The sequence below is a fragment of the Poecilia formosa genome, unplaced genomic scaffold (assembly GCF_000485575.1).
Source record: "Poecilia formosa unplaced genomic scaffold, Poecilia_formosa-5.1.2 Scaffold52, whole genome shotgun sequence".
Taxonomy (NCBI): Eukaryota; Metazoa; Chordata; class Actinopteri; order Cyprinodontiformes; family Poeciliidae; genus Poecilia; species Poecilia formosa.
This window is the reverse complement of record NW_006799991.1, coordinates 1,523,372-1,535,258: the sequence shown is the minus strand read 5'-3', so window position 1 is coordinate 1,535,258 and position 11,887 is coordinate 1,523,372.

Here is an 11,887-nt window from a genome sequence, read left to right as displayed (position 1 = left end):
CAGCCACTCCATTCCCGCCCTAATGTGATGGAGGCAGCCACCACCTCTGCTAGCGCAGAGCGAGGAGTCCTTTAATGGACTGAAACATGTTGTGTTTCTTCCCCCCTTTAAGCAGCATATGAATAGTTAAACCTATCCCTCTCTAAGCTCACATAATAATGGATGTCTTTCCTTTTTGTCCACCTTGTTTTGTATCAGCGCCTCTGTCTGGGAGATTGTTTTGTGCTGCGGCCTCATTTAGTATTCTGACTCTGCGTGTGTGTGTGTGTGTGTGGGGGGGCGCGTGCGTGTGTGTGTGTTTGTACCTGTGAGAGAATTGGAAATTGAGCCGTGTAATGAGTGCTGTGCTTTCCCAGATAGGATTGCTGAAACTTTAACTTCTTCTGCAGCAGCCCGGCCAAAGAAAACAGCACTGATGAAACTCCAAATGCTTCCTTACCTTAGAGTAACACTCAGTAAAACTGCATGCACTTGATTATTGACAATAAGGGACACAAAGAACCTGACTGTTGTGGTTTCAGGCTATTTTAACGAACTGTTTTTCATCCTTACATGACTTCCTACACACCGTCTCTCACTTTTGGACCTATTTGACCATATCATTTTGGAAGGCTTTGAAGTAAATCCCTTCTCCCTAAAGAGTTGACTCTAATTGTCTCTTTATGGCATTTTTTAAAGTCCGTCCACATCTCAGGGATAGTTTAAATCTGCTCGTTTAAAATCACCACCGCAGGCCGTTTGAGCTGCCTCATTTATATTTACAAAAGCTCACGTTTAATATTCTTTTCTTGTTTTTTTGTTGTTTTTTTTCTTTTTACTTCAGTGACTTTTTTGTATTTGCTGATTGTTTCGTGTCTCTGTACTGTATCCTTACACAACAAATATAATACAGATTACTTTTTGAAGGAAAAGAATAAACTTACCCTTGTCTCTTTTTATCTTTAATCACACACAGCGTCATCTCATCAGCGTGTTGGATGTTCTGCGTTTTTCCTGCCCGGATCGGGTCTGACTAATCTGTGTGTGTGCGTGTGTGTGTGTGTGTGTGTGTGTGTGTGTGACCTGAATTTCGTCGACTAAATCCCTCACTCTTGCTCGGGAGGGAGAATAAAAACACAAACCCATCTGACTTGATAAGCAACTCGAGTTGGGGTCACTTTTTTCCGCTTCTCCCAAGCGGACGCTTCGGTCAAAGGTATGGCAGGAAATGAGTAATGTGGAAAGACTTTTTTAGCTTCTGTTTTTGGGCATTTAAACACTGAGCTCAGCTTCAGTTTGATTAAATTCCTCTGCGTGCGCATACGTCCACTCTTAATGCGCCATCTACTCTGCAAGGTTTTAGACTGAAACGATAATTTGCCTTGAAACGTGTTCGACGGTCCTCCCTGTAGCACACTTGAAAATCTGCTGCAGAACTAAGTGGCCATTTATCCTCTAATGTGCTCATTAACTCAACATGAGGTTTTTTTTGTGTGTGTGTGTGTGTGTGCAAGTTCAGAGCACGTTGTGACTGAGGGGCTTAAAAGCATCTTTATTTTTTTTTTCCCCAGTCTTTTCTACTTTTCTCCTGTGTTGTTAAATAAAGCAAAAACATTCATCTGAAATACTTCTTTCTTCTTCTCCCCAGGGGGAAGTTGCATAAGAGGTGTTCAGCAGGGTTGCTAAGAGTTTTAATAATTTACCTTTTTTTTTTTTATTGATTCCTAACTTGCCATAGATGCATGTCATGTCAAACTCAGAAACTCCATTGTACAAAGTAGTGATAACACTTAATTGACGCATAGAATAAAAAAATCTGAAACGAGGTGTATGTTTATATTAAGCACCTTTGCATGTCTTAACAGTTTTGAACCACTTGAGAGTAGATTTTTGCCTTTTTTTTTCTTTGAAAAATCGCTCAAGATCAGTCAGATTGGATGGAAACTGGCCATAAACATAAATGCTCAAGTCTTACCACAGATTTTCAATTTGATTTAGGTCTGGATTTGATTAGGCCATTCTAACACAAAATTATGCCTTGATCTGAACCATTATAGCTCTGACTGTGTTTACGCCTATTATCCTGCTGCAGGGTGAAGTTCTTGTCCAGGCTCTAATCTTCTGCAGCCTCTAACTGGATTTTGTTTTCAGCGTTGCTTTGTGTTTTTTTCTCCCGTGTCCATGCTGAAGAAGAGCACACCCACATTATGATCATGTTGCAGCTGTGCTTCACTGTCCAGCTAGTGTTTTTATTTAATCTAAAGTGTTCGTTTTCTAGCCCACGTAGCGTTTTGCTTTTAGAGGAAAAAAAAAAGAAAAGAAAACTTTGGCTTAATCTGATTAAATCGCCTTCTTTAACATGTTAGCTTGTTTATATGGCTTCTGACTTTGTGAGGTTTCTTTCAGAAGTTTTTTTATTTCTTGCTGCTTTCTCATAGATTTGCGTAGTGCATGACAAAAAAAATAAATAAATACCATGTTCTCCTACCTGAGCTTTGGATCACTGCTGCTCTCAGTGTTACCGTTTTGTTATGGTTACAATTGCGTGATTTTTTTTTCTTCTTTTTTTTTTTTTTACAACTGTAAATAAAATTGAAAATGAGGATTTTCTATCCTATTCAATATAATTTGTCTTGATCTACCACATACAAATAAAATACTGCATTTTTTGCGGTTGCCACATCATGAAATGTGGAAAAGAGGTGTGAATACTTTTATGAGGCATGCTTTGTGCCTTAGATATTGTTTTCTAGCCCAGAGTTTTGCAATTTCTGCAAAACTCTGCTTGACCTGAGCTGCTTGATAGCCATGATGTTTGTTCACTAATATTCTCAGGTGAACCTCTAAGGCCTCCTGAAGGTTACTGCAATGGATTTTAATTGGGAGCATAGGCGAAATAGGAATGCAGGCCACACTTTTCAGATATTAGTCCATAAAGAATTTTGAAAGCCATAAAATCCACGTATCTTTGCCCTTGCACTATACACTGCTTTGTGTTAGTCTTCTGCATAAAATGTAAATGCAATCTGTTAAGACTGCAACATAAAATGTGAAAAATAAGGTGCATAAATACTTCAGCAACAAGGCACCATGAATACATGGTGTTGAGAGTTGTAGTCGGCCAGCTTCCACTGGAGGCATAATTATCATTTCTACGTAATAAAGTCACTACGAAGGAGCTGGTTTGCATTTTAAAAAGGGAGCTGGATGTAGGGAGCATGCAGAGGACCCCATTACTCTCCCTGCTCATGCTTGGTCACTGATTACCATGTTATGATCAGCAGAGCAGACACCTATGAGCCTAACGAAAGAAAAAGTTGAGCTCAGCTGCTCACTGATCATTCCTGGCTGCTAAAAAGTAACAAATTATGTTTTGAGTTTCTCTGCTGTGGGCAGATTTGTGAGGAAAGGACAAGCCAAGCTATACTTTTTTTTTCTTTTCTTTTTTTTTACACTCCATCCCTGCGAGGATACAGTTAGTTTTGGCACACACAAAAAAAGGAAGAAGTCTGGCTGCATGTCAATGCGCACTCAAATACCCCAATGTTTGAACTCTGGGTGGTGCAACAAAGCAAACCACGGGACGTTGTGTTCAAACAGCAGCGTGCTTCTAGATTTTCCTTTAGCATCAAGGCCAGAATAATAATAAAAAAAAGGGGCTCTTGGGTTTAATAAGGGCAGAGAGCATAAAGAAGAAACAGCAGCATGATTCCACTGTTTGTTTCTGTGATCTTCGCTTCGCAAACAGAAACATGTGTTTGCTTATCCGCGCTGCAGCTTTATATTTAGTCATCACTCGTCTGTTTTTTTTTGTTCCTCATCTCTATGGAAATCCATGTGTCAAGGCGATCATCCCGAACCAACGACTGCATGCACTCCGTCTAAATCTCATTACAGCGTGCCATAAAGGCGAAGCCCCTTTCAGGCGAGGGCCTTTGCTGACATTTTAAGCGCTTCCAAAATTTCTGCTCCACACCAATCTCATGTAGGTTAGCTGGCAGAGCACTGCAGACTCTGTGCTGCTTATTATGTATTACTTTGCTTTTGTAGTCCCTCCACATCGTTACTCATCCGGTATGCTTAAAGGTGCTCTCCCCTCTGGCAAGCACAACTATGACAGTCAGCTTGGAAGTTAGAAGTCTTTCAAAACTCCATCTCCCTCCCTTTTTATTCTGTCTGTCTGTCTCTCTCTCTCTCCTTCTCCTTCCCATTGTCCCCACTCCTCTCTCTTCCTTCCTCGCTCTGTAGTCCTCAGAGAGCACCTGACTGACGTGTTGTTCAAGGATGAAAAGCACGGCGGAGGGGAATCCAAAAAGCAAACAACTCGGAAAAAAAATAAAAAATAAAAAATACACGAGAAGTGAAAGACGCAGCCGCACGCACGCGCGGCAGCATTCACAGATTCCTGCACCTGAACCCCACAGGATTATCACCAGCAGCGAGCTGGACACTGGAGGGACGACAGCATCTGCTCGCTTCCATTTTTTTATACCGCAAAACAGAACAATATGCTCTCAAAAAAAAAAAAAAAAAAAGAAAGAAAAGAAAAACTTTTCATATTCACTTTGTGTGGACGCGGAGCTAAACAGGAGCACATAATCCTCCTTGGTGCGCGCTGTTCTGCCGTCCAGGCGGCTATTGAAAGTCCCCATGTGCCCAGAGGCGTCCTCGCTGTGACTAAAAGCCATTTTGCACAGCACATTTCTGCAGACTCCAGTGGGGGGTGTTGGTGGGGAGGGCTTTGAGTTTCAAAGCATTTCTTTTACACCTGACTTTTCCACCGAGTTATGTAAGGGTTTCAGTGGAAGATATTCAACCTGGAAACTGTCCCTGCAGTGACAGTAAAGTTCAGCAAACACATGTAAGCTGAGGAGTGGCCCAGCGCACGCTCTGCTGCTTCTCGACGGGCAGTCGGTTTGTTGCAGCCACTCAAAACGAGAAAAGGGAGCACCGCAGGAGGCAGTGGAAAAGGTTAGAGGGAGACCATATGCTGTGTCTGTTCTCTAGCCGCTCTCAGTCGGCACATGATGGTGACAAAAAAGGCCACCTGGTTGAAAAGCAGAGTCGGGAGACTGCAGGTCTAAAGCTTTAAACAGGAGAAGGTTCACACTAGCTTACTTTGTTTTTGCTTTTGTCCTTCCTTCTCTCCCCCGATACACACACACGCACACACACAGATTCAGCTTATTAATATAATGAATGGAGAGGCCAGTCGGCATGACACAGACAGAAGCTGTGACAGCTACTTTACTTTTTATTCCACATTGACTTTAAAATGAGCAGCTATTGTGTGTTTCGCTGCCATCTCATTTACAAGCGTCGTACATGGTGGGTGGCTGATTGGGGGAAAACTGTGAATTTTAACAAGTTCAACGCCTTTAAACACCCTCTCTCACACACAAACACAGGGTTAGTAACGTCCATTAGTCTATTATATAAAAGTAAATAAAATAAATCCATTTAATCATGTTTACTCCTGCAACTTTTTATGTTGCAAGCACATTTACCCTGTTTTAGCCCTGTGGCATTGCTGTCAATATGTTTAAAGTCTGCAAAAGTTCAATGTTGCCATTCTATTCATACAAAGGTTTGAGCTACAAAAACAGAAAAAAAAACAACAACAAAAAACCCCTACAAATATGAAACTAGCATTTTCTCCATGTTCCTGTTTAGCCTTGAACTTTACACTGGATTTCTCAGATACGGCTTTTAACTTATATCTCTACCTTCTTTTCAACACTATTACAGAAACAACCAGCTAAGATAGCAGATATTAGGGTGTAAGTAAATCGTGCCGTCATCAGGCTCCTTGCTCTGTGCTCTCCGTTCAATTGGGCTTCCAGGTAAAAATCAGCACACACTCCTCCAAACTGCACATACAGTTGAAACCAGAAGTTCACACAAGCTGCACAAAAGAGACACAACCTTTTTACCCTGATATTAAATCAGATTACACCTTTTCTGATTTGATTATTTATTATTAGTATTTTGTTTCTCAGTTTACCAGTTTATATGCATTTCCATATTACGGGTTTCATTTTTAAGCCATGTGACCGGGGTCAAACATTTGCTGTTTCCTTCCAGTAGCTTCGTTCTCACAATAGTCTGTTTTAATTTCTCTGTACAGAACTGGAGTACTTAAGTCAGGTGTGTAGGTTATCTACACACACACGCACGCACTCACGCACGCACGCACTCACGCACGCACACACACACACACACACACACCTTTTGGCTCAGCACTTAAATTTGAGTTTCTCCAGACAACAAGACATGTCTCCAAATAAGAAACTTTGTGTGTTTTTTCCAACTGTAATCTGACTTTTTATGTTACTTCTGGAGTAATGACTTCTTCTTCATTGGGTGGCCTTTTGGCCCATGTTGATACAGGATTTGTCTCACTATGAATAATGACTCTATTGCTAGTTTAAACCAGCACTTTCACAAGACCTTATGCTTTGGTTTGAGGTGTATCTATAAACATATGGTTTCAACTGTAGCCTGGGTGATGAAACCGCAGGAAGTTCAGAGTCCTTCCTGTTGCCATTTAAATGTATCCGTCTTGCACTCAAAGAGAAGTCCTGCTAAGTTGTTTCACAGTAAGAAGGGGGCGAAGGCCAAAGGGTGAACACCTTCTAGTGGCTTATAATATAATTGTACAATTGTTGCTTCTTGTTTTCTAGATTTTTAAAGCCTTAGTGTGATTAGCTCACAGTGGTCAGTGCAAAAATGTGTGCATAAAGCTCTGTCCCAGTTTCAAATTGTTGCACAACAGTGGTTAATAATGCATTGCATCTTCTCATGCTGCTGAAAATAAAATGAATTTACTGATAGTGGTTTAGCAAGTCTGGAAGGCTGGAACTGATGGTGGAGATGCAGGAACTTCCCATATTTAAAAGGAAATCCCACATATTCTGCGAAGACATCCTGGTCCAGATGTCATTCCAGGGGATGGCCATGAAAGCAACAGGTGAAAATGTATGTTATTGATAAAAAAAAATAAATAAATAAAAACGGACCAGAAAGGCTTCCACATTTGCATTTGAAACATCCTCAAAGTCTCGTGCAACACATTAAAAAACCTGGATTGGTCCTGTACCAAATATAGGCTTTAACTGGAAGCAAAATTTATCAGCCCAGATGCTCCATATATAAATGTTGGATGCCATATTGTTTAATTCATATTCAGAGATTCAAACACGAATACAGCACAAAGGTCCAGGACAGGTCACTATTTGGAAATACAGCAAATGAGCAGAGGTGTTCACTGGTCTATTATCCAAGTCCACGTCAAGTTTGAACGGTTTTATTTTGTGACTCAAGATTAACCAGATTTGTAGTCTCAAACTCAAGCTGCCACCTCTGCAAAAATAATGAGTCAGACAATGTATGCAACAGCTAATTTGACGTGTAAACTCCTATTAAGCTGCAGCAAATAATCAGGTGTGTGTTGGGAATCAGAGCCTCAGCCAGTGAGGTTTGTTGCAAACAAACTTTCTGTTGCAGCGTAGTTAAAAGGCAATTTTCACCAAGTGTGCAAAGGTACAAGATTTGAATTTCAGTTGTTGCCACATTTGAATTGCAAACAAGAAAACAACTTCTACCTGTTTTATGCTTTTAAGTGGTTGATGAGTCAAATGTCTAAAATCTGCTTGGATCCCAATCACTGCTGCTTGCTGCCAGCATTTAGGGATTGCACATTTTTTTATTATTATTTTTTTTTATTTTTTAAGCCTTAGAAACAGAAGCTTTTCTCTCTGTTGACTCAGTGAGGAATAATTCAGCTCAGATATTTGAAAGCCTTTCAAAACACCAAATGTAAAGAGACATTTTTTTCAGACATCATGGGGTCCTTTCATCTTCTTTTATTTTAATTTGGACTCTATTAATTCATCAAAGGAAAAAATAAAATAAATATGTGAGCCAGAGAGAGAGACTGAAAAAACTCTGTTTCTGAAATCATGAAGCAGTGGGGTTATTAGCTCAATGCTTTCAATATATAAGCTAAACTCATTATACATGTATGCAAATAAAACAACCAGTTTTCAGTTTAATCTTTTTTTAAAAGTGAAGATAACCTCCTGTCGTTTCTAAGTGGCAGGTGTTGGAATAGAGTTTTTGGTAAAATGAGAGAAAAAAGAGAAAAACGATAAATCAAAATCAAGCAAATGAAAATTATTGAGTGTCTTTTAATTTATCATGCAATTCATTTATTTACTGTTTATTGTGACAGGCCTAGAGACATGCTCTCCAAAGCTGATCTAGCGGAAATTATTCACGGTTTTGTGACATTGTGCTTGGATTACTGTAATGCTGCTTGCACCAGTCTAGACAGGTGATCAGTCTTATGTCTGAAATCTATTCGGAAAGCAGCAAACACAAACACACTCACACCACCCTGGTCTTTGTACTTTCTACTCTGGCTCCCAGTGGATTTCCTGTTGCCACCTACAGGTCTACGAATGGTCAGGCTCCTGATTATTTCTGTCGGCTTTTAACAAAACACTCTGCTGCTCGTGGCCTTCAATCCCAAGACCAGAATGTTCTGGTTGTTCCTTATTTAAGTACTACAGGGTACAAGGCCTTTCAGTCTGTGGCTTCAAAACTATGGAACAGTTTACTAACTGCAGCTTTGTTTTGCTGACTCACTGGATGTTTTTGAAAAATGAAACCTATTTTGTTCTCCAAGATTTCTATGTCATCAATATACTTTTTGTCTTCATATTTTGTATAGAATAACTGTACAGTTGTACTGTGGTTTGTGACTTGAGTGTTTGTGAAAAGTGTTTTATAAAAACTTTACTCACTTCTGCTGGTGGTTTCTCCCCGTTACAGGGAAGTTTTTTCTCTCCACTGTTGCTACATTCATGCTCGGTATGAGGGATTGCTCCAAAGTCAACAACCCAAGCGACTGCCTACTGTCACAACATTCCAGTCCAGAAGGAGTGAAGGCTGCAAGTTATCTACTGGATGCAATCTGCCGGGCCTCATTATAAGGAGGGCATTTATGGCTAATTTTAATAATAAACTTGACTTGACTGCATTGTTTGATAACTAGGATCAACTAGATTGTACGTAACTTTAAATCTGTATGATTGAATTCTTACGTGTGTGACTTTTGTAATGTGACTCTGAAGTCCATGAGCTGTGATGGATGCCAACGAGAGGCTAGACAAGCAGTGACAAGGACGTTCAGCCACTTGTAAAGTCATATTCTGCTGCTGTTTCTACAATTATATGATGACAAGTCAGCAAAGCGCCTGTACAGATGAGACACAAATCCACTGTTATATATTTTAAACACCCATTACATTACCAAAGAAGTACTTGAATTTGTGATTTAAATCGATTCTGCCTTTCCAAAAAATGTGCAGATGATGCAGTTGGTTTGCAGGAACTGGTCAGATAGATAGCTGGTACTTGAAAATAAAAATCTGGCCCGGTGTTCTTCATGGCCCCTTCCATACATTTTTCATAACCAAATTATCTGGAAACTTTGCAGGGCTCTCCATATATGCTCCAGGGTTTTCTTCCGCAGCTGTACGAGCTTCATGTAAATACCTCGGGAGAACAAACATAAATTAAATAAGTAGAGAAAACCCAAAGTAGTTCTAGCTCTACTTGGAAATACTTAGCAAATCAAAAACTGTTGAAAACTGGTTTGTTTGGAAGATTTCATTGAGTTAAATCATTAATTAAAATAAAACTAGCAAAAGATACTGTAATATATTGATGGTGAACTATATGATAACTTAATTTGATTGATTTTCAGTTTAAGTATGTGGGCAGCTTGTTTAAAACAGGACCCAGAAGTTATTTTATTCAACATTTCATTTCGTATCAAAGTAGGTTTTTCCACAAGTTATTATGCATCTTTGTTTTTATTTGAATGCCCACTTGTTTTCTTCACACTGGCACACAATGTATCATGAATATATCGTCATTGCAATCAGTGTATGCAGCAGTAAAATCGTATAGGACTGTTTGAAATGCAGGAACAGTTGACTAATATATTCCATATATTTACATAAAAACACCTTTTGCATCCCTATACGAGATTCAGCCTGATGGAGTTTCCTGCTGTAGACGTACAAGACGCTACCGGTCACATAAGGTGTTTAAAAAAAGAAATGATTTAATTTTACTATCATAATATTTACCCATAATACCTCCTTTATATGACTGTGATATTTTGCAACTCTAAGCTGGAATTGTTTTTTTACTGAAAGCTGGGAGCATCATGCACCTCATGACCTAGAGATTATGAGACAGATAACATGTGAAAAGATCAATCTCTTCTCTCTGGTCCTGCTGCCATCTAGATAAATACCTCAGAAACAACCAATAAGAGCCAGGAGGGTCGTCGCGATGCCAATCATCTTTGTGTCCTCCCCCTTGCTTTCTGCTGATTCACCATGAATCCTCAGGCTAGTTAGCATAGCCACCGATGACGACGGATTAATGGTTTTTCAGAAATGGTAAGTTGTTTCTCTGCCATTAGCACATTTAGTAGTGCATTCGCAATACCAAAGCCGAAACTTCCTCCTGGCTCTGATTGGTTGTTTTTAGTCGGGCTATTGATCCTTTGCAACCACAAAGCGCCATGATGGACGTCGGAAGTGAAGATCGGGAGTATTGAAAAGAGCGACTGAAATTGTTTTCCCAAATTGTTTTTGTCAGTTTATTCATGGCTTCAACTTGTTAGAGTCGAGCTCATTTGTCTGTGAGTATAACACACCTGGTTGGGGTTCATAGATGGCGGTATTTACAGAAGCTTGAAACAGCTAGCTTAGAAACCGACCTCCACTTCCTCCCTCAACAGCGTTTTCCCTTACACCGGAGCAGGATTAAAAACGTACAAAACAAAACATATGTGCATTTTTTGACAGGCTTTTCACAGGAGCGCATAGGTTGTTTTGACGTCCGTCATGGCGGAGCGGGCAGAGGTTCGAAGAGAGTGACGTCACGTNGCAGATGATGCAGTTGGTTTGCAGGAACTGGTCAGATAGATAGCTGGTACTTGAAAATAAAAATCTGGCCCGGTGTTCTTCATGGCCCCTTCCATACATTTTTCATAACCAAATTATCTGGAAACTTTGCAGGGCTCTCCATATATGCTCCAGGGTTTTCTTCCGCAGCTGCACGAACTTCATGTAAATACCTCGGGAGAACAAACATAAATTAAATAAGTAGAGAAAACCCAAAGTAGTTCTAGCTCTACTTGGAAATACTTAGCAAATCAAAAACTGTTGAAAACTGGTTTGTTTGGAAGATTTCATTGAGTTAAATCATTAATTAAAATAAAACTAGCAAAAGATACTGTAATATATTGATGGTGAACTATATGATAACTTAATTTGATTGATTTTCAGTTTAAGTATGTGGGCAGCTTGTTTAAAACAGGACCCAGAAGTTATTTTATTCAACATTTCATTTCGTATCAAAGTAGGTTTTTCCACAAGTTATTATGCATCTTTGTTTTTATTTGAATGCCCACTTGTTTTCTTCACACTGGCACACAATGTATCATGAATATATCGTCATTGCAATCAGTGTATGCAGCAGTAAAATCGTATAGGACTGTTTGAAATGCAGGAACAGTTGACTAATATATTCCATATATTTACATAAAAACACCTTTTGCATCCCTATACGAGATTCAGCCTGATGGAGTTTCCTGCTGTAGACGTACAAGACGCTACCGGTCACATAAGGTGTTTAAAAAAAGAAATGATTTAATTTTACTATCATAATATTTACCCATAATACCTCCTTTATATGACTGTGATATTTTGCAACTCTAAGCTGGAATTGTTTTTTTACTGAAAGCTGGGAGCATCATGCACCTCATGACCTAGAGATTATGAGACAGATAACATGTGAAAAGATCAATCTCTTCTCTCTGGTC